Source organism: Argentina silus (genome assembly GCF_951799395.1).
Source record: "Argentina silus genome assembly, chromosome: 14".
NCBI lineage: Eukaryota > Metazoa > Chordata > Actinopteri > Argentiniformes > Argentinidae > Argentina > Argentina silus.
Genome location: NC_139668.1, coordinates 8,627,940 through 8,642,357, shown reverse-complemented (window position 1 = coordinate 8,642,357; position 14,418 = coordinate 8,627,940).

The window sequence follows — 14,418 nt, the reverse complement described above, 5'->3', positions numbered from 1 at the left end:
AAGAGCTTTAACTGAAACAGCGAGACTAAAACTAGAGATTGGCGGTTGCCATGGGCGATGGTCGGTCTTTTATTTACCATCTCACCGACAACAGTATTCCTCTGGGGGTGGCAGTAGTCTGGACCCCTATTCATACACTTCATCTATTTTGATCCTCTGTCTACAAAAAAAAACTCAGGAAAGTGTTTTGTGAATTGTACAGTACCTCGAGACATCGCGACAAAAGCACTATGTTCTACTGAGAGTATTAGACTGCGGGTTTGGAATTTGTACTATCTAGCTAAACAACAGTGTTAAAGGTTACCTCAACTGGCCAGACCAAACGGAGAGGAGAATGACCATGAATGTACCAGATGTTTAATCTGGAATGATGGGACAAAGTCAATAGTGAGATTTCTTCTTTCTTTCTGCAGGTGCTTAAGTGAAGAATATAATCATGAGTTTTGTTCCATTTTAGGTTTGAGATAGTGTGATGCGCAAGTGTTTCTTTTTTGGGGGGTGGAGGGGGGATTGGGTTGGGCGGCGGGGGGGGGGGGGGGGGGGGGGGCTGTTTGGGGAATGAGAAGTGGGGGGATGGGGGGATTACTGAAGCGTCATGCACCTGATATATCTGAGGGAGGGCTGATGAACATGTATAGGGAGTTATACTGAATATGAATGTGTTGTCTACAACTCATGACTCTTTAGAGATGGCACAGTGGACAGCAGTGATTCAGTTGTCATTACGCATCAAAGGAAGCCATGTGGTCTGCCATAGATGTACCCACCAAATAAAAAGAAAGAAAATGGTGCCGTTCGAGATAGGCTACATTTTGATGTATGTCCATGTTTTTGGGCCTGGATCTAAATCCGGTGTAGAGATCAAGTGCACGCTACTTTCTGTTCTACCTCAGTTGGTTCCAACTCATCTGGGAAGGAAAGCAGTTGGACACAGCCTCATCTCCAAAAGCTAACGGCTGTTAGGAGAGGCTGTCATCATTACTCATCATTATGGTCAGAGTTCAGCCCTAGCAGTTTAGGGTCTAATTCCAAATCACTGTTTAGTTGCTACCCCTAGGTCCTTGTTGATTCCAAATTACTGAGGTAAAATGACTCGATCGGTATCACCGCTGTGGTTGCCCTCCTTTGACATTTAGAAGTGGGACTCAACAAGGACAAAAGAAATGGGTTTGGGATTTAGCCCATGACGTCTCTGCTATAGAGTAGGCACATTACCCCGAAGCACATGAACAGGGTAGATCCCCCCCTTAATTGACACTATCCTGAGTCTTAAAGAAATGTCAAGTCTATGTTCAGTGGCGAAGTGTATTTTTACATGTATGGCCTGGTCCTCGTCCAATATCCCTCATACCCACAGAACATTATTATTCATGCCTCATTGTATTGCATTTGAATGTATTTTATTGTTATTTTTCTCTCTCTTTTTTTCAAAAGATGGTTGCTAAGCACTACCAAGGTGATATTGAAGTACATTGGTTTCTCATTGTATGATAGGTGCACTATAGGATTTTTTTGTGTATGTATTTTTGTTCAATTGTCACTGTTTTGCAATTCCTGCGTACTGAGAATGTCCGTACAAAGTAGCTTTGCTTCCATGTCTTTTGTATGTTCGTTTGTTTGTGGAACATCTCTCCTTATATGGTTACTGTTAAGTCTAGTCTTATGTTTTCTTTTGCAGCACTCGATGAGAAGGAACTTGCACATTCATGCACTACTACTCTGTCATGATATCTTGATCATTTAACATTTCTCTCCGTTTGGTAATCAATCCGTCAAAAAAGTATGATCTCCATAATAGAGCTATGAATTAGCCTTCGCATCAAAATACGAGTTATATTGTCTCTCCTCATACTATATCTTTTGAAATCTGTGGTATGCACAATGTTTAACAATACCAGATCCTTCATAAAACACGTCCTTGTTAGTTACTGACGACATTGTTAATTAAATGCACTTTCACTCCCTTAACTCATTGGAATGTGTCAGTTTTCTTTTTTTATATGGACATTACAACCCAATACATTGTCGATAATCTTATGCCCAGGCTAATTCCCACAGCCCATATGTGTAAAAGCGCTTTATTGGTGGGGCTGTTCTGAAAATAGACAATTCCTTCACTACACTTTGACCCACAGCCCACACATGTATCTGGATTAGCAGTTAAGTGTCTCACTTTTCTACTCACTTTCACCAAGGAGATAAAAGGATGCTGAAGTGTGTGTGTGTGTGTGTGTGTGTGTGTGTGTGTGTGTGTGTGTGTGTGTGTGTGTGTGTGTATGTGTGTGTGCGTATGTGCGTGCGTGCGTGTGTGTGTGGGTAGCACACAGAGGCAGCATGCCAACAGCACAAGTAGACCATAGTTTAGTCTGTCCACGGCCCTTGTAAGCAGCCCTCTAAACTGAGTCCTATTGATATACATTAGAGCACAACAAATGTCTACATTTGACACAACCAAATCACTTGAAACATACAGTACTGTTAAAACGATGTTTGCTATTTTGTTTCATAGCAGTGTACTTTTCTCTTTGCATACTCATTTTTCGTTTGTTATTTTGTACAAGAAGTGCAAGCACCATTCTTGGTATTTGTTCATTTATTCGTTTTTGTTTGTTGACTCTCCATTGTTTTCTAGCATTGTTTTCTAGCGTTCTTTCAAACATTTCTACCTCATTGCTACAAATTGTACATGTAGTATTTCATTTATGTCTTTCTGAATGTCATTCATTTGTTGAAAAATATAAACAAAAACAAAAAAGAAGGGGGAAGAAGGAAACAGCAGGTCCTGAAGCTTGAGCAGTCTACCTCAGACGGACTGTCATAACACTGAGCCGCTTCCACCGAGGAGACGGCAACATTAGTCTAGAGTGTGTGTGTGTGTGTCTGTGTGTGTGTGTGAGTGTGTCTGTGTGTGTCTGTGTGTGTCTGTGTGTGAGTGTGTGTGTGTGTCTGTGTGTGTGTGTCTGTGTGTGTGTGTGTGTGTGAGTGTGTGTTTGTGTGTGTGTCTGTGTGTGTGTGTGTGTGTGTGTGTGTGTGTCTGTCTGTCTGATGTGTCAAAATGGATACACTCACTCGAAACACTGAGCAACATAGACACATACCACTCCAACAGGATCATGTGTGTAGACTGGAGGGGAATTTTGGCAAGTCCTCTTGATGCATAACCCAATGCGTTGCTTTAATCTTTTGGTGAACAGTAGTCGTACGCGTGTGAATGTGTATATGTGGGCATACCTTTATGATTTGGTGTGTGTGGGATTTTATATATATAATTAGTATATATAAAACACACTTGCACAAAACTTTAATGGAGTGTATTGTGTTTCTGTTGTACATATTTATATACATGAAATACATACAAATGCACCACATTCATGTTTATATGTGTGAATATGTTGCCATACTTGCAGTCGACTTAAATGTATTTTCATGTAATCTGAGGTACAAACAAAAATGAACAATTCATTAAAAATGTTTTCTTGAAAGAATATTTTCTGTGTGTGTCTTCTGTGCTACAGGCATTGGTTATGTAGATTGTTTTGTATTCAATGTCACAGATCTTTGTTTAATTGCAGTAAATCCTCCCAGCTTAAACACGTGTGACCATTGGCACTATAGCCAGTTATCTTTATATTTACAACTGGAAGATTGGATTTAATCAAACCTGGACTGTGGACATAGAAAGCAAACTTTGTTTTGTTGTTTTTCCCAGCGTGCCGCCAAGCATGCAGTGAACATTTTGTTTGTTGAACTTGCTCAGGTTCGTAAATCCCTATTAATCAAAAAGCTAACATAAGCTTTGTGTAACATTAAGGCTTACAGTTCCTTATGCTTTCTTTTCCAATTAACACACATTTGGTTGGTCTCTTGGCTATCTCTCATCTCAAATTTGGACTTAAACAATCATTGAGACAAGATTACGAAACCAAATTTGAATTAATTGGAAAATTAACTGTATGCTACTGTGCCTACATGTTATCAAATCAAATCAAAACAAGTCAAAGTGTATTTGTCATATGCACAGGATACAGGGTGTAAACAGCGCAATGAAATGCTTACTTACTAGCTACCTCTCAACAGTGTAGTGAAATATCAAAGGAGTAAAACATTTAAAAAACAACAATACACAATAATACACAATAAGGCAATAAGTGGTAGGCATCTTGTGGCTTAGCAATATGACAAATTCCCTATGGGAAAAATGACTGGGGATTTAGGACATGAACCAGAAGCTGGTTCGTGGACTACATTTTGACTTGAAAAGCTTGCCCCCCTGATGTCATTTTTCCACTGCCCTTTTCTATAGTGCAGACCTGAGTGAATTCCAGACATAGTTGAGATATCCTCATAGCAGCCTGCATAACACGCAGTAGATATCTCTTGCAATTAAAAAATCATCCAGGTATTACATTATTTTGAAGAACCTCCTAAACATAGTCCTTTATCTCATTAAAATGTAACAATTATTTTTTTGGGGGTGGGGGGGAAAGTGGCAAGTATTAAAACATTAAAACCTTAATTACCTACTTCACACAAAGAATTCAGATAATGTGAGTACTATTAATGTGAATAAGGCGCTTTTGCCCAGCATTTTTGACGGTATCATTATATGGTTGATGGTAAGCGTAGGAAGCTGCTGTATAATTATCCGTGGGATCTCGTATGCATTGCAGAGGTTACAGTGCATGAAGTGCTGCTTTGTCTTTCTCTTTTGTAGTTTGTTAGATGTTATCTTTCTACCAGCTCTGTAAGAGACACTTTGTTAAGTGTTTTTTTTTCTCAACTGATATATCAATCTTTAAAAAACTTTTATATTTGAAACCTTCAAGCAAAGTGTGTGTGTGTGTGTGTGTGTGTGTTTGTGCGTGTGTGCATGTATGTTTGTGCGTGTGTATGTGTGTGTGTGTGTGTGTGTGTGTGTGCGTGCGTGTATGTTTGTGCGTGTGTGTGTGTGTGTGTGTGTGTGTGTGTGAACATGAGAGGTTATCTGTGGCAACACAGCACTCCTTAGACCACTTGGCATGAGCCTGACTAGAATCTGCCACACCTATTCTCTCCTTGCACAACAATTAAAATATGGAAAATGATCATTTTCCTTAAGTAGCCTTAAATGTGCAATCTGTTCAAATGTGAGAGGAAATTGCCCAAAGCTCGCAAGCAGAGGTGGGGGGGGGGGGAATAAATTATGCAAATAACACAAAGGACTTTACTACTTGAAAGCCTAATTTTCCTATAATCAGCATACTGTGGCGTTCAATATTTTTCCCACCCCTTATTGAAAGTGACTGTTCTTTTTGCCACTGTCAGACGCCTGTATCTGACATTGGACTGAGAAATGGCTGCCTGACTAAATGCTAAAGCGTTTCTGCCCAAGCTTTTAGATGATGGTTACATTCCCAAAGTAATTATGCGTCAGAGAGTCCAGAAATAAGGTTTAATTATACAGTAATCGCCTCTGATGGACACTAGGAAGTGGTGAGCACTGCCAGACTGCAATCCATCAATGACAAACCTCTGGCCACTTTTAATTCCTCCTCATTTGCATCCTAACCTCCGCACCAAGTTGCACAAACGCTGTTAAATGTTAATAGGAGCTGTCTCTCTCCACTCAAAATCAACGCTTTACTTGCTCTTCCCTTCTCTCTCTCTCTCTCTCTCTCATGTTCATTCTCTTCTCTCTCCCTATCTTTCTCTCTCCCCCCCCCCCCCTCTATCTCTTTCTGTCTCTCTTTCTCTATCCCTCTCTGACCCTCTCCTCACTCCCTCTCCCTCTCTCTTCCCCCCTCTCTTTTTCTCCCCATCCCTCTCTCAGCCAGAGCGTTCCGGGTGGAGAACACAGAGCATGGTCACCCATGCGCTAATTGGGAGCAACACTTACAGTTTTATCTCTCCAGCACTAATAGCGCCCTGCACTGACAAACCTCAGCATGGGCAAATGAATGGGGGTTGGGGGGGGAGGGGGTTGAGTTGGAGTGGAGTGGGCATGGTTTTGCATAGGAAATATAGTCCATGGCATGGGCTTTGGAGTGTGATTGCCCCCCACCACCCCCCTTTAGTCATAGTTAATCCAAGTCCTGAGGGACTCTGGACACAATTTCCAGCTTCATTAATTGAAAATGGTGGCTTTATTTAGTATGGGTAAAACACGGGGCCATTTATTAGGCATTTGTCTGGTTTTTTTATTCCTGAAGTGGGGTGATCTCATTACGTGCCCGTCTTCAATATGCGGCATCATCCCAAGCCTTGATTGTCTCTCCATGATAAATACCCACGCTGCTTTGCTGTTTTGACGCCAATGCTGTTTTGAGTGAATCATTTGAAGTCTCATCAGCGGCAATGGAAATAGAGCCTTTGCTTAGATATTCCACAGGCTCTTGGAAGCACAAACACCTTTTTTCTTCTCTACTCCGCCATCATTACTGCATCTTGTTCAATGCTTTTTACATAATTGGAATCAACATGTATTGTTCTAATTCGTGACCTCGTACTTGTTTTTCAGCAGACACACAAAAACATTGCATTACTGTTGAGGGGGGGGGGGGGGGGCTCTTAGCAAGGGAACATGTGCCAAGATCCTTTTCGAAACTATTGTTTGTTTTATCCGTGATGTGTTTTGTCTTGCGTGCTCTGCAGTCTGAATCCAAGTTTCATTGAAAGTCACTCTCCATTACCTCATTTGAGTCTGTCTGTAACAAATGTATTTAACTATTTCACACAGACAGCCTAGATTAACTGTGTGTTTGTATTCAAATGCAGTCTAATTGTGTCGAATACGTCTTCTTTAATCGTTCATAATTGTCTTTTTGATCTCATCATCATTATCTTCCACAATCGTTTCATACACACATTACCTTGTCATATCACTAATATCCTACCTAGAGAGTGATTAAATTAATAATGATGATTTCCACCAAACAAGTAGGTTTTTTGAGTACACCATTTAAGTATTCTTTTGTGATGTTTGCTTTCCGAGTGCTGCACTGTCTGCTACATTACCAATAGCCTATTTCGACTTCTTAGGCATCCAGTCAGCCATGATGTCTCGCTGTCTTTCAGGAACCACAAGAACATGCGGCCGTGTCCTTTCACAGCAAACATGTGAGGCGGCTTCAGAAAGTCACACCCTAGAAAAATAACTGAGAATGTTTTTAAGGTCGTCATGACTGGCTACTTTTTTTCCGCTGACGCTTAAGTAGCTCTCTGCTTTATTAGAACATATTCCATGCAAATGAAGGATTTCATTATGATAATACATCATTATGATAATGGTGGACATCTTTAATGCATGACATCTGGATATTGAGAACATTGCATTTTTGGCAGGCAAATATTACGTTAGGAGCCTATGGACCAGTACCATCTCCCCCTATATACAGACTACATATACAGACTGCGTGCTACACATACAGGGGGGCCTCGACCACTAGGGAGCCCCCCCCCCCCCCCCCGCCCGAGTGAAACAAATAATAAAGGTTTAGTAAAAAGGGAAGTATGGTAAATGTGTGTGTGTGTGTGTGTGTGGGGGGGGGGGGGGGTGCAAGGGCACATTTTTTTGCTTGCAAGGGCCCCATAATACAGTTATTAGTGCTTTAGCCGCCTATGCTGTGGAATCACGCACCTGCACATGCAATTTCTTAGCCTGGCACTCTGCCCTTCAGCTTTTTAGCAGCCCACCCCCTTCATTTTGCATATACTCTAAATGGAGAGGCCTTTTTTGTATATATCATGTATGTTGTTGTCTTTCATCTCGTCTGTTGAATTTTGATGAGCTGCTGCTGCGCAACAAATTGCCTCTCCGAGGACATTAACGTTTTGTTTTTTTAATCTGAATCTGAATGGATCATCTCAATCTCTTCCAAGTATTCAATACTGTAGACACTGTACATTGTTCAGTCAACATCTCAGGGATGCGTTTGCTTCCATTTATGACAAGTCATGGCAATAGAACATTCAGTGATTCAATTATTACACCAACCATCCACAATGCTGTGGCCCATCCAATAGAGATAAGATCCGATTTTTTTCCATTCCCTTGGTTTATCCTGCCATCATCTGAATGGTTTGATATCACCGTGAGTCATCTTCTGTAGGCCCCTATCAATATCGCTGCCTATAAGGTTGAGATTGCAAATGATATCAAGCCTAAGGTTTTGACGGCCCTTATCAGTGCCGGCGCTCCCGTCTATTACGGCGCGGCTGAGACGGCCGTTAATAACTCAAACGAGCGGAAATCAAATCTGTCTGATCTAGTTCCCCCTAATAAAAAAAATACAAAAAAAGACAAAAACGGGGAGTCAGGCACCAGTCATCTTCACTTCATCACCTTTCAGCAGAACTTAAAACGAGCCACTCGGTGCAGTCATCACAGGGAGACACTTTTAGAGCTTTCATTTGTGCTTTGTGTTGTCAGATTCCCGGTGTTTGTAGATGCCGAGCGGGGGACACAGGGAGAGGCTGTCATGTTGTTCGTCTCAGCCGTGACGGACAGACGGACAGACGGACAGACAGGCAGGCAGACAGACAGACACAGGCAGACAGACAGACAGACAGACAGACAGACAGACCGACCTTCAGATTCTCAGGCGGATGCCGACTAAGGGGCATCAATGTGTGTTCAGATACTGTGATGTGTGTGCAGCAGTGTGAGATGTCACGAAGAAGGTGGACTGTGAAGTCCTGATGTGGTTTTCCTCTGGAATCTTTTGCTGCATGTGTGGGTGTCTGGTTGACTGGTTATGTCTGGTTGACTGGTTATGTCTGGTTGACTGCTTATTTCAAATATTTTAAGTTGTTTTGTAAAAAAAGAAAGAAGTCATTTGTTATTTTTAAAGGTGTGGGGGGGGGGGGGGTATTTTATTGTCATTAATAATGTCATGGTACTACTGCATTATAATCTCAATAAAATAAGTAAAATCCTAGCCTATATGAAAGAGAAAAATACAACCGTTGGGGATCTCGCCCTATTCTCCTTGAGAACCTGCGTTGGTGGGGGTTACACTGTGATGTTCTCTCCCCAGACGTGATACCACACCTTGTACGACTGCAAATGGAACATCCAATTAGTAACAGACAGACTATGTTATGTTAGTTAAGAACACACCACCACCGCCGCCGCCGCCACCAAGACCCCCTCTTGCCTTTTCCACCTGAGTTCACCGCCCATGCTGGTTTAGTAGGGTCGAGTGGGGGATGGGGGACCTGCAGTGGGTGACGGGAGAGTGTGGAAGACGGGGATGACAATTCCACCCAATCTAGTGGGGTTGGAATGACTTCAATATGAGCACTGGAATTCTTGAGCCCAGAAATTGCACCTGGCAAGGAATTGGGGGAGTGGTAGAAAGGAGGGGAATGAGAACTGAATCCCTCTTTCATACCGTGTGAGATGGAGAGATGTGTGTGTGTGTCTGTGGGTGTGTGTGTCTGTGTGTGTTTGTGTGTGTGTGTGTGTGTGTGTGTGGGTGCATTTGGGTCTGGGTCTCAGGAAGGGTCTGATAATGTGATCATCAGACACGGTGCTTCTGCAGATTCCAATTTACCTCACCGTTCACATCAATATTGAGAGACTACAGATGTGTCATTATTTGTGAAATAATAGATTAAAACACTGTGCAGTAGGCCTCAAATAGACCTTTCATTATTCTTACAGTCTACTTATATTATGTTACAATGTTGTATGTTAATCTACATAATTGTGGTCATGGGTGCCCGATGAAGATATATATTTATTGATGATTTATATAGGCTACAATGTCAAATTTTGTATACGATGTCATAATGTTGATAGTTCAATCATGCAGTGTCTACTCAGCCTTTCTCTTCAAGTGAAATGTGATTAGAATAGTGACCTGTGGAAAACTGTACAGCCTTGTCTATATTGTAGCAGAGAGAGAGAGAGAGAGAGAGAGAGAGAGGGAGAGAGAAAGAGAGAGATCAGAGGAGAGGCAAAGACAGAGGCTGGAGAGTGTCAACAGATGAAGGTCGTTCCAGATTGAGAAGTTTGTCAAAATGTGATGACATAAGCAGTCTGTAAACTGTTATTGCACCTAGCTGCAGGTACTATGAAACAGTCTGAAATGACAAAATGCCAGCACACTGCCAAGAATGATTGCCCCCTCCTTACTCTCTCCCTCCTCCCTCCATACCTTATCCCCCACCTCTCTCTCTCTCTCTCTCTCCCTCTCTCCCTCTCTTTCTCACCCTCTCTCTCTCTCTGTTACACACACGCACACAGACACGCGCGAGCACACACACACACACACAGATGTCTGCCAGAAGTAAAAAGGGGTGGATATGCATTTAATGACATCAAACATGTTTTTTCTATGCTCAATAAGAAGCCTATTATGATTGATACAAGGCAGTCGACACTTTATCTAGACTCAAATGGAATCATCTGTCACTGGCTGTATTGAATCATCAATATCCTATCCACCATAGTTTGTTTTTTTTACGGATCGTTTACGGTGACTAATCATCTGTCTAGTTGCCTGCGCCTCGGGGGGGTTTGATCGGAGAGAGCGCTTTTGAACACACCGGCAGAACAAGCGTGACAATCCTACAACCCACTCCAGGAAGATTGAGAGGAGTGCCCATTATGTCCTGTGCCGATGGCCATTCTGGGCCTTTTCACTATACATAATACACAGAGGTAAATACATCACAGAGCGCCAGAGCTGTTCATCGATCGCTCTGACGCTTCCAGTCTTTGGCGTCTGGTGAGTTCTCCACAGGATGAGGAAAAGCCTTACTCTACTGTTCTACTGTGTGTGTGTGTGTGCGCGCGCGTGTGTGTGTGTGAGAGAGAGAGAGAGAGAGCCCTGATGCACTGCACACACACACATACATTGAGATATATACTTCCGTGCAAGTCGTTGCATTCAAACCATGCCTCGACCCTTCGGTCTCTCTACGCTAGTGAAAGGGTTAAACCAGGTGGACCCTTGGAAGAGGACGCCACCTGACTAGCAATCAGCGCTAATAAGATACGTCTTCCCTTGAAAGGCTGGGAGAAAAGCCCTGGATCCGTTCGGAGCACATTCAAAGGCACGGGGACCCTGTGCTGCGCTCTCCACTCTTTCTCTCCTCTCTCCCCTACTTCATTATCATTCCCAGGTTACCCCCAGCCAAGTGAATCTGGAGCGCAGGCGAATTAAGGGAGAATTAAGGAGCCTTCACAAAGTGAAGCCTCTCCAAATCTCAGCCCCAGATGAAAGAGATACACACGTATCACTGTTCTAACTGTGAGAGCTGGTCACCAGAGAGGTTCCCTCCGCTGAGCTCTCCAACATGGAGACAGGCACGAAGGTGTGTGTGTGTGTGTGTGTGTGTGTGTGTGTGTGTGTGTGTGTGTGTGTGTGTGTGTGTGTGTGTGTGTGTGCGTGTGCCCATGTTCCCTCCTGGCCTCATGCCAAGCCCAACTCCCCATGGGCTGAAACCGTGGAAACGCAGGGCCACTGGATGTATCTCACTGCCCCTCCGATCACAGGTGTGGCCACGTGGGAAAAAAGTAGTTTTTTTTTGTGGGGGGGACCGGCAGCGTAACCCCACCAAATCCTCCCACTCCTCTCTCCCCTCCCCTCCCCCCTCTCCCTTGCTCCCCATCCCTCACTGACGACTAATTACAGTGTTGCCGCGGTAACACCCAGCCGTCAGTGATCTGAGGCTAAGCAGCCTTCTCTCTCTCATCTCTCCCCCCCAACTCACAGGGAATCAAAGAGCAGTGTGCTGCCCAGAGAGAGAGAACAGAGGCCGGGATGAGAGGAGAAGCCTCTCCGCTGTGGCATTTAAAGATGTGGCATTTGATTTGGAATTTGCAGGTAGGGTGAACTTGCAGGTAGCCATCTCTCCTTCAGTCTCTTTCTCACTCCCTCCCTCCCTCCCTCCCTCTCTTTTTCTTTCTTTCTTTCATTGTTTGTCTTTCTTTCTTTCTTTCTTTCTTCTTCTTCCCTCATTCCTTCTATTGCAGGGAACTGCAGTTTGTCAAGACCATTTCCTGTAATTGATTTTGAATAAAAACAACCAGTTCCAAACTGTTTGAATCAAACCAAATGTAGACACATAACCCTAACCCTAAGACACCACGGTTGGCCTTGCATTCCCATTTTTCCCGTGGCTGAACCGAATTTCTCACAGCGATATGGCTTTTTACTGTATGTGAAAATGAATTATTTGTGGTTAAGAATGTTAAGAATGTTCTAGCCTCTAAACTCAATATTTCATTTGCTGTTTGGGGTATCTTGTGTTGCACAGGACCATATATATATATATATATAATCTGTTTTTTTTTTGTAATTTGTGTGTTCTTGTAATTCTGTGGCAGAATCTTCCGAGAAGATTTTGGATTATGATAATGCGTTATCCAATGCTAAAAATATGTATTCAATTTATCGAGACAATGACTTTGAGACAATGAGATTGTTTTGTATTATTTTCCGGATACAAATTACGATTGTGATTGTGAACAACCAGAACACTGTCTCTCTGTCTATCTATTCCCCCTCCCCCCACCCCCCACCCTCCTCTCTCTCTCTCTCTCTCTCTCTCTCTTGCTCACTGACCTCCCTCATACACACTCTCATTCCCTGCCTTTCCAGCATCACGCTGTCCTTGTGTCTGCATCCCCGGACCATGGTCTGTCATCCCCACTCACCCACCCTACATCCCCCTCTCCTTCTCTTTCTCCTAGGTGGAGCCAAGACTAGTCACTGGATGGACGTTGGGGGTTCTATTGTTCGATCTAAATTGTGTTTTTCTGTCTTTTTTTTCGAATTGTTTTTGTTGACCGATCTCAGGTTTGTACTGTAGCTAACCCCTTTGATCTGTTTCTATTTCTCCTCCTTAATTATGATCTCGTTTTAGAGTCGTGCGATCGTACCGTGAATGTTCAACAAAGCTGTTCCATCGATTCGCCGAGCTGCCAAATTGATCGAGACGAATTTGCATGGAAATCCATTTGGTGGTGGGTAGCTTAAAGATCCTGATCGATGAGCCGGGATAAAGCGATCCCTGGCCTCCATGCCTCTCTAAGGTTAAGGTGAAAATTAATTTGTTTGTTTGCTACGCTTTACTATTGTAATTGCTCCGCTGACTGATTTGAGATTGAAAGCGATACAGCGGTGTGATATGACTTTGATCGCATCGGATTGCTTGTTTTTTTATTCAATAAGGTTATCTGATTGAATAAAAAATTATTTCCTCCCAAGTTTGCTCTCAAACACTAGCCACAACATTACGGGGAGTATGGTCGTGAGTTATTGCTGTCCGTAAGACCTCACTGAGGGAAAACTCCATGCCCTATATACAGCAGGGGAAGCAGAAATCGGAGGACGGGCTCATTGTAATGCATGGAATGGAATCAGGAATGATATCCCACATTGATACCATTCCTGATTCCATTCCATGCATTACAACGAGCCCGTCCTCCGATTTCTGCCTCCACCAGCCTCCACTAATATACAGTATACTGTATGTTCTATTATGCTTCAAGACTAGGGCCAGGAGATCCTCCTGGTCAGGTCACATAGTCCTGAAAAACCCTGGGCCCTCCTGTGAGGTTTGTGTTGAACTAGAATGCTTTTAGACAGAGCATTCTAGTTCTCCTAGATTTTACCTCCAGCATTAGCTCTCCAGAGGACCCTCACATCATAATCTGCTTGTGTTTGTCTGGGAAAGAATGCATTTCCATGCGCCCAGAGGAATCCCACTTTTGATAGGGCCATGATCGAATTCACTCTCAAATCAATGTGGTTTAGACAACGTCCTTTCGGTTTCTCAATACAGCTCGGGCGCAACATTTAACAAGGCACATAGCTCATGCTCATAAATTTATATAACCCAGTTTCTCCCCGCCAGTGTATCAATTGAAAATAAATTCTGCGGGCGAGCCAGGAATATTCAGAGTAAAAAAAAAAAAAACTGAGAGAAAGAGAGGGGTGCAGGGGGTGGTGGGGGGTGTTGGGGGGGGGGGGGGTGTCGGTGTAGTATCGACTGCTGGACGCCAGCCACACGTACACTGGAGCGTCCAGATCCGGGCGGTGTGTACTGCCTGGCTGCCTTCTGGACAGGGCCGAGGGTGAAGGAGACGGTAACACACTCTCCTTGTCAGCGGCAAGGGTAATTACTCCTGGCTGAAATTACTCAACATTTGTTTATAAGCTCCCCTGAGCACACTGTAAATAGATTGTCTGCTCGAGTCCGATGCCATTGAAACCCTGTCTTCTCTCCTCTCTCAAACACACATACGCACACGTGAACACACACACGCACACACACACATATACACACGCACATACACACACACACACACAAACACACACACACACACACACACACACACACACACACACACACACACACACACACACACACACACACACACACACACACACGCACACACACACACACACCTCCTGGTGTCCTCTT